Genomic DNA, 9,200 nt, shown 5'->3' with positions numbered 1-9,200 from the left:
CTTGGAGCAGGTTCTCCTGGAAGTCAGGCTAAGGCACATGAAAATCAACAAGGTGCTTGGTGACAGCCAGCATGGCTTCACTAAGGGGAAATCCTGCCTGACCAATTTGGTGGCCTTCTATGATGGGGCTACAGAACTGATGGACAGGGGTAGAGCAGTTGACGTCATCTACCTGGACTTGTGCAAAGTGTTTGACACTGTCCCACATGGCATTCTTGTCTCTAAACTGGAGAGATATACATTTGATGGATGGAACACCCAATCTATAAAGAATTGGCTGGATAGCTGCACATAGAGAGTTGTAGTCAATGGTTCAATGTCCAGCTGGAGACCAGTAACAAGCAGTATCCCTAAGGGGTCAGTATTGGGACCGGTCTTGTTCAGCATCTTTGTCAGCAACATGGTCAGTGGGATTGATTGCACCCTCAGCAAGTTTCCTGATGACACCAAGCTGTGTAGTTTGGTTGATATGCTGGAGGAAAGGAATGCCATCCAGAGGGACCTTGACACGCTTGTGAGGTGGGCTGATGCCAACCTGACAAAATCGAACAATGTGAAGTGTAAAGTCCTACACCTGGGTCAGGACCATCCCAGGCACAGCTACAGGTTGGGTGGAGAAGAGATTCAGAACAGCCCTGTGGAGAAGAACTTGGGGGTGTTGGTTGATGAGAAAATGAACATGAGCTGGCTTCAGTGTGCACTTGCAGCCCAGAAAGCCAACCGTATCCTGCGCTGCTTCAAAAGGAGCATGACCAGCAGGTCCAAGGAGGTGATCCTGCCTCTCTGCTCTCGTGAGACCTCACTTGGAGCACTGTGTACAGTCCTGGTGTCCCCAGCACAAGAAGGACATGGAACTGTTGGAGCAATTCCAGAGGAGAGCCACAAGGATGATCAGGACACTGGAGCACCTCCCGTATGAAGACAGGCTGAGGAAGTTGGGGCTGTTCAGCCTGGAGAAGAGAAGGCTGCGTGGAGATCTCATAGCAGCCTCTCACTATCTGAAGGGGGCCTATAAGGATGCTGGGGAGGAACTCTTCATCAGGGTCTGTAGTGATAGGACAAGGGGTAACGGGTGAAAACTTAAACAGGAGAAATTTTGAGTGAATATAAGGAGGAAGTTCTTTTCTGTGAGAGTGGTGAGGCACTGGAATGGGTTGCCCAGGGAAGTTTGAATGCTTCACTCCTGGCAGTGTTCAGGGCAGGTTGGACAGAGCCTCGGGTGACATTGTTCAGGGTGAGGTGTCCCTGCGCATTGCAGGTGGGTTGGAAATAGATGATCTTGAGGTCCTTTCCAACCCTAAACAAGAAAGGATTTCGGAAATTCACAATAATAGGAGTATTAGATGACATAATTCTCTTAGCTTTTCATCATTTAAGGAAACTAAATGATACCATGTGAACCATCATCTAAGCCCATATCTGCCACTCTTTCTTAGCCCCTGATCTTTACAGCTGAGGTAAGTACATTCATGTGAGTCACACACGTGTTTTTTTACTCCAGTTGTGTCTGATGTAAGACATCTAAAAAATAAAAGCTGACACACAAATCGCTAAATGGAGTTGTTTCTAAATACATACGAATCTTACCTGAATGGATTTTTAACGTACTCCAAAAAATAAATTATTGCACTGGAATTCAAGAGATCCAAGGCAAATGTTTGTCTCTCTCTCCCAGACTTCTTCAGGTGTTCTTGGATAAGCATTCAGAAGTCAATAAACACTCCTGCATCTGCTATGAGGAAGCAAGGTGCTTAATTCAAGCTTCTGGTTTAGATTCTTGGTCTGTAAGTCTTATTTCTTGCTTATGATCCCTCCACTAGTTCTTGGAGATTTCTAAGATCTTTAAAGATACCCATTCTGCTTAATTCTCTTCTGTTTTCTTAAACACTTCTTTTACATTTAGCTCTCAAAACTGAAGATAAAGGATATTTGGCTAGCAGAAATATTGAGTTTAGTGGTTTTCATTAATTTCTCAGTGCTATCTGATATAAATGTAGATCTTTCTCTCAGTTGTTCTCTGTCTTTAGCACACCTTCCTTCTTCACAGTGGTGCTTTGTGCTGACAATCACCTAGTGCCATGCTGCAAGAGTGGGAGCATGGTGTGCCCCATGCTTAAAGGAACCCAGGGCTGTGTACTTCATCTGTTGTAGAAGGTAAAAGGGTCATTATTGCATTTTTAGAGCTTAAATTATTTACTTCTACAAGTAAGGGCTGTAATTTAAAAAAAAAAAATTAAAAAATGTATTTAAAGTTCTTTACCTCAATCAGGAATCAAAGATTTAACTAAGACAGTCTGCAGCCTGCTCCATGGCAAAGAAGACCTCCACATCGTTTGTAATATGATGACTCTGGGATCCTAAAATCAGTGTGGATTAGCATAGGTCTCCTAAATTAGAAAAGGGAAGTAATGAAACATCTTCTCTGGAGAGAGCAGATGTGAAGTGTAGCAAAGACTGATAGAGGCCCAAACCACATCTTAAGGGGGCAGGTTTGGGAGATTATTTACTAAACTCTGCCAAATATTTACTTAGCCAGGTACAGAATTTGGTTTCTGAAAGATTCATAACTTCAACAACCAAGACGAACATGCATGAAGATGACAAAAGGTAACCCTTGCCAAATGCAAACATTTGTTCTGTAGTGCAAAGGCTGTAAAACTTTCCAAAGATATAATCTGTATGATTTTACACTGAAAAACAAGTATTTTGTCCCCAGTAGTATCTGAGCTAATTTAGGTGAGTATATAGGTGAATATAAAGTAATGCTCATATAAAAAGCTTCATGACTTCAGCAACATGCTCTAACAATCCTTTATGGTGCTGGCTACAACTTCCACACTAATCTTCCAGTTTATGTCAAAATCAAATGTTCTTATTTGGTTATAGTTGTAATTTCTTTTAAACATGACTCCTGAAGGTTTACAGGAATTTGATCTTTTCAGTGGTTTTGGAGTAAAGAACTAGATAAAAATATAAAACCAACATCAAACCAAACCAAACCAAAAAACAACCCAGGCTGAAAACACCACAAAATTCTGGCTTTTACTAGTTTTTGCCTTCTTTATTAAATTTATTTTAGTACAACTGAAGAATACAAATAACAAGCAAACTATAATTAATCATCTGGCTAATCAGAGACAAGATAATAAATTTGTGACCTTATTCACTCCTTTTTTCACAAATATGTTTGTGTAAAATTATGAACAATGGAGGAAAGAATTGCATAATTTACTGAACTCTTTCCAAACAGGGACAATTAAGTAATTAATATCAATTCCTGGTTTAACCAGATGTAGTTTTATTGGTCTTGGTTGACATACATTTCTACACCAGACTCACGGGCAAATTATACAGAGAAAATCATATAATTACATATTTGGCATAAAGGGGTGGGAGGTGAGGAAGAAGGAGAGGGAGAGGAAAAGGAAGAGAGAAAGGGAGATGGAGAGGAAAAGGAAGAGAGAAAGGGAGATGGAGAGGGAAAGGAAGAGAGGGAGAGGAAAATGAGAGAATTCCTTAAGACAAAATACCAATATATGATTTCACAAATATCCAAAAATGGCACTTCTTCACTATTTAAACCTTTTTTTTTTCTTCTTCATCTTATTTATCTCCTTCATAGATCTTCTTGAGTCCTGTTTAAAAGAATAAACTGCAAAAAGGAAAAACAAAATGGAGGAAGAAGAAAAGACAAAAATGTACAATGTTTGAAACCCTTGTTTCATTTGTCTGTATATCTAGTGTCATTTCAGAAAATACTGACCAAGAGGTAGGAGGAGAGGTAAGAGGACACTTTACTGTTCTCCCCAGGGTGTTATCCTCCCAGTCATCTCTCACAGAGAGATGGTCCACCTCAAGGAACATCCCCAGCCATCCTAAGGCTGTGGTTTCACAGCCTTCTCCCTCCAGAGTCAGCTTTGTTCCCAAAAAGGGCTGCCACTTTTTGTTCTTAGCATTTTTTCCAGTGCTGCTGTGTTTGCAACAGTGGTTGCTAGCCAGAGGGGTTACCTGATCCATCTCACCATACAGCTGTAACATGTCATGAAAGCAAGGGAAAGGGGCAGAATCAGTCTTTTTAGAGGTAATCCAGATCTTTTCTGGATTAAAGTATCTCTTTTGCCACAATCTCAGTGCAAACCACAGAATCAGTCCTTTGATGTTGTACAACTAGAAACTTTTTTGCTAACAGTAATTTATCTTTTCTTCTAATGCACTTCTGAATTACTTAAATATGGTCATGTCTTTTCTACAGCTATGAACACTGAAGCAGTTGAAGAGAGATGCCTTAAACTAACCTAAAAGGCAGTGGTAAATCAAAAATAATAATTCAAGGGTTCCTGTTTTTCAGATCCCTCCTAATTCACTAGATTATGTTACCTTCAAGAGTTCTTCGGTCTGTCACAGCATTAGAAACGATACTGTAGATATTTTAAATGTGACCTAAATAGAACCAGTATGTTACCATAGAGCTTTATGCATTTCATAAGGAAAAAGGAGCCTTTTAAGACTATTTAATATTATATATTTTTATTAAAAATCGTATTTAAAGAAGTATGTTCAAGCAAATTTCTGTCAAAGAAAAGTTTAAATGTGAAATTTTCAGCATTACAGTTGCCATGTGGCTATATACAATAAGAAACATTTCTTTTCATATTTAAAATATATTTTTAAACAAAATATATTGTAAGAATGCTAAGATGAAGTCTTGTGTTTGTGCTTATCCGGTTTTGCTGTTTGCTTTTTTTCCAAGTAATTTTTTTCCTCCTCATTGATATTCCATCCTAAAGTAATTATTCTTTACTTAAACTTGTCAGCAAGTGTGGGCAATAATGTAACCTTTTTGAGAGGATGACAATAGCCTCATTCACAAAACAAATTCTCTCTAAGGATTTCAAAGATAAACACCAGGGTTGAAACAAGTTTTCATAACCTATGCCATCAAAGGCACGTTATTTTTTCAGAAAGAAAAGGATTGTATTTGGTTTTGACATCTATAGCTTTAATAACAAGACTGAAATTTTAACGTTCTCTTCCATGTAGCATTTCAAGACATTTTTTCAATCTTTCTATACACAGATTAGCATACGGAGAGCTATAAGGAGCTTTCTGTGCTGATTCATTGCTCTTCTGAAGTCACACAGAAATAATCTGAATCATCTCTAATGTGTAATTGGCAACATCACTCTACATAACCTTATCACTCTGTCTTTTTCCATAATGCCACTGACATAGGCATTAGAAGCAAAAATATGAAATTATTTTTGTGTCATCCTAGAGAAGACCATATTTTCTGCTGCTTTGTTGGTTTATTAGCTGAATTTTGCAGAAGAAATCAGTTTAGACTGATATTTCGATCAGTTTTCATTCCCCCCCCAAAAAAGGAAAAATTATTAAAATGAAATCTAAAACATAGTTAATTTTGTAATAAGGTATTTAATTTCTAGTTAGGGAGAGAAAAATCATGCTGTTATAAAGGAATTAACTTGGAGCCTATATTTTATTAGATATATCAACCTAAGGAAGAACTTTCAGTTGCTCTTTCACTGCCTTACTTGTGTGCTTGTATCAGGCAACCATTCTGGATGGAAAATAATCATTTAAGTCAATACTCCACATCATGCTGGTTGACTGAGAAGAGAGGTAATTCAGAGTTTTCCAGCTTTTGGAAGGATGTCCTAGCCTACAAGTTTATACAGTCATGTTCATTTCCTCTCATAGAAGAAGACTGTAACTGTATAGTGTAAAATGGAACCAGAACAACTAAGTCCCCAAATATCTGTGTGCACTCATTTGATGTTCAGTCGGCATTGGCCAACTTATCTAAGACACCTAAAGAAGCAAGAAAGGAAGCAACTATAGGTGTGAAAATACTTGACTGTAAAATAATATGAAGTTTTATAATATTCATTCACTTTGTGTGAGCAGTTTATGTCTTTATACATACCCTACATAGAACCTCAGTTACAGTGGATTTAAACCTTATGAATACTACATTGGTCTGTGAATAAGTCATGTTGATTGATAGGCTTTTAAAACCTCCCTCTAAAAATGAGAGAAATCTGCTTCTGCAACCTTGTGCTGTAGATGTGACATATTACATATATATTTTTTTTACTTTTGTGGGGTTTAGCATAAGGATTCCTACATCTTCCAGCAAATTAAGATATTTTCCTGAAAATCACATAAATATGCTAAATGTTAATAGTCTATGTAATGTTTTACATGAACAATATACCCCAAATCAATTTTTCCCAGGTCTTTCAATTCACGTTTCAGCTGCTAAAAATATCCTGTCAACCTTGAAAGCAAAGCTGTCAAGACAGATACATAAGAACCACTGATTAAAATAACTGTTCTGGGTTTGTTTGAAAAGCAACATTGAGAACCAATGAGTTTTGGATTTTACTTTTAAGAATGAGGAGTCAGGTGATAAAAAAAGAACAGGATTTTGTTTCAAATAAAAATGAATGAATGAATGAATGAATGAGTGAATGAATGAATGAAAGGTTACATACACTGTAAATCACAAAAACCTGTTGTTACAGCCACAGTCTCATTTCAGTCATTTGAAATGAATCTCAAGCCACTGGTTTCACTTCAGCTTTAAGTTCTTTAAAGGAAAGCAATTTCTTTGCTCCATAACGAAACTCATTTCTCATTTCCTTTTTGAAGGGCTAACTCCTGTACTGCAGGGAAAGTGTTTACTTGGCAAATATAAAAAACAAAAAGGACTTGGGTCCACAGCCTGCAGCTTCTGTCTCAAAGTCCTACTGCAATTTGAGTAAGGTGCAAAGAAAATGGCAAGCTCTCCTTGCATCACAACTTCAGACAAAACGGGGTGCTATAATAGGAGAAAGGTTAGTTGAGACGCTTACTGTACAAAAGCCTAGATCTGTCTTCCTTGAGACTGGTGGCTGAAGAGTCGACACTCCAGCTAATCATGTTTGTTCCAAGGACACAGAGTAGGTGGAATTGGAGGTGGAATTAAAATAACAATGCCTCATATACAACAAGAAACAGTAAACAAACATTTAAAGCAGGATGCTTACAATTTAGCCATCAGTGGTTGCTGCATTTTTTAATAAAAAATTCATGGTGTCAACTAGTTTTGTGGAAGAGGAAAGCATTTTACCTCACTGAGTCAACAATTAAAGTTTGAGTTTGTTTGGGGTTGGTTTTTTTTTTTTTTTTTTACTCTTTGAAGCAATTAAATAGCTTGCATTTTAAAATAGGAGTTACATATGAAAGTGCCACACATGGTTTTAGGAACTTTATAGTTTCTTTAAAGTATTGGTTTGAAAAATATCTTCAGTAATATACTACTAAAACCAGGGAAATGAAATGTGGAGATGATCTTCACTGAAGAATATTTTCCACTGGGGACTCCACTGGCATTCAGTTGTCTCATTTAATTACCACTTTCCTGATTCAACCATTATTCATGAGCTTCCTTGTGTTCTTAAAAAGCTCTGAGCTGTGCTTGCCAATGTTATGGCATATTATGAAGCACAGTTATGCAGCAAGAAGGAGGGGGGCGATAATGCATTGGTCTATACTGCTGGCATGTTTTCTGTTTGAACTCCTTGGCTGCCAGGAGAATGCAGAGCTTTTTATTCAAAACCTACTGCTGTTTTTTTTAGCATTGTGCTAGTATCACGATCCTGTGAATTGCTTCAGTAAAATACAGCAAAACAGAAGTGGTATGAATTATTTGCATGAAGTTTACGCAAGTTTCCATTTGACTACATTTCTCTTCTGTAATAATGGTGAAAGAAATGCATGGAGAGAACAGTTCCTAACAGATGCAGGCAGAACACATGCAGTAGGTTTGTGATTAATTTTAATTGCTGTCAGTTTTATCCATACGTGAAGCTGGAGGACGTGTATTTACTTTCTTCATGCCCTCTCTGCCTAATTTAGATTTTTAGTTGAATTATACATTGTTAATTTACTAGCTTTAAATTTTTACTAAAAATATGTATGTCCAAGCTAGTCAGGATAAAGATAAGGATAGAAAGGCTAAATTAAAAACAACTATTCTCCAAATGTGCCTCAAAACATGTCATGGCTTATTTGAGGGGCTGGGGGGAGGAACAACAAAAATTGAATCATTTCTGTATTAAACCAGTGAATTTAATTTATAATAGCAATAATCCTGAGGAAATCAGTCATTAATGAAGTTAACAGCCAGTTTGCTAGAGTATTAGCTGCCCTTGGTTTCACCCTAGGCCATTATAATTAAGATGAATTAAAAATTTTTTTTTACTATTGCTCAAATACTGAGCGGGCACTTTATAAGTACAAATATGAACTTCAGAATACAGTTAAAGTGGAATATTTATTTACTGCCAGTACAGAAACATTGCTAGCTTTTTTTTATTTTCAAATGTGGAAAGCAAAAACAGGAAAAAAGCTGAGCACATTTGTTAGCTGACTTACATCAAATATATATGAGAGCAAAAGCTGATTTTCCCAAATAAATACTAGGGTGGTTGAAATACTTATTACTCCAAATTCCTCTTTCAAGCATGCAGAATCTTTTGGTTTAAATGAAACTATGAGGCAGTTTGAAACTAAGATGCAGTTCCAATAAATTCAGCACGGTTGCCTTTATCTCACTGGCAAACAAGTTTGAATTTGGCAGCAAATTATACACTAACTGAATATTTGCAAAATTCAGAAGTCTTCACTTAGTCAAACCTTTCATTAATTTCAGTGGGAACAGTAATACTACATGAGTGGGAGGTTGCTTGAACAAGTGTTATTTTCCTATCCAAATACATTATCACTAGTATGGGCCATGAATGAATAAACCATTCCAGCGTCTATTCAGAATTACATCAGTGTAACTAAGAACAGATCTTGGCTCCACGTGCTTGGCTGGGGCTATAGTTGCTAAGACTAGTCTATGAATTGAAAAAGCTGCTGCAACCAGGATATGCCAACTGAGCAAATCTGGAGCTGTTGCATCGTCTGTGCTCCAGACTCATGGACAAAACAACTTGCACAAAACCTATATCCCTCCGAGTGAAGACCATCAGGGCTGATTTCCATACTGTGGAAATCATCCATGCTGATTTCCATATCCTGTGCTGTAGAGCCGGATATTCAGCAAGTCATACTAAGAAAGCAAGACATCACTGAAAGGGGTAAGTTTTAAAGACAAAGCCCCAGCAAGTTTACATGGTGTAGGTGTAGTT

This window comes from Pezoporus wallicus, unplaced genomic scaffold (genome assembly GCF_028554395.1).
Source record: "Pezoporus wallicus isolate ANWC-B61680 ecotype Strahan unplaced genomic scaffold, APGP_CSIRO_Pwel_v1 contig_7485, whole genome shotgun sequence".
Taxonomy (NCBI): domain Eukaryota; kingdom Metazoa; phylum Chordata; class Aves; order Psittaciformes; family Psittacidae; genus Pezoporus; species Pezoporus wallicus.
This window is presented reverse-complemented; position numbering follows the sequence as displayed.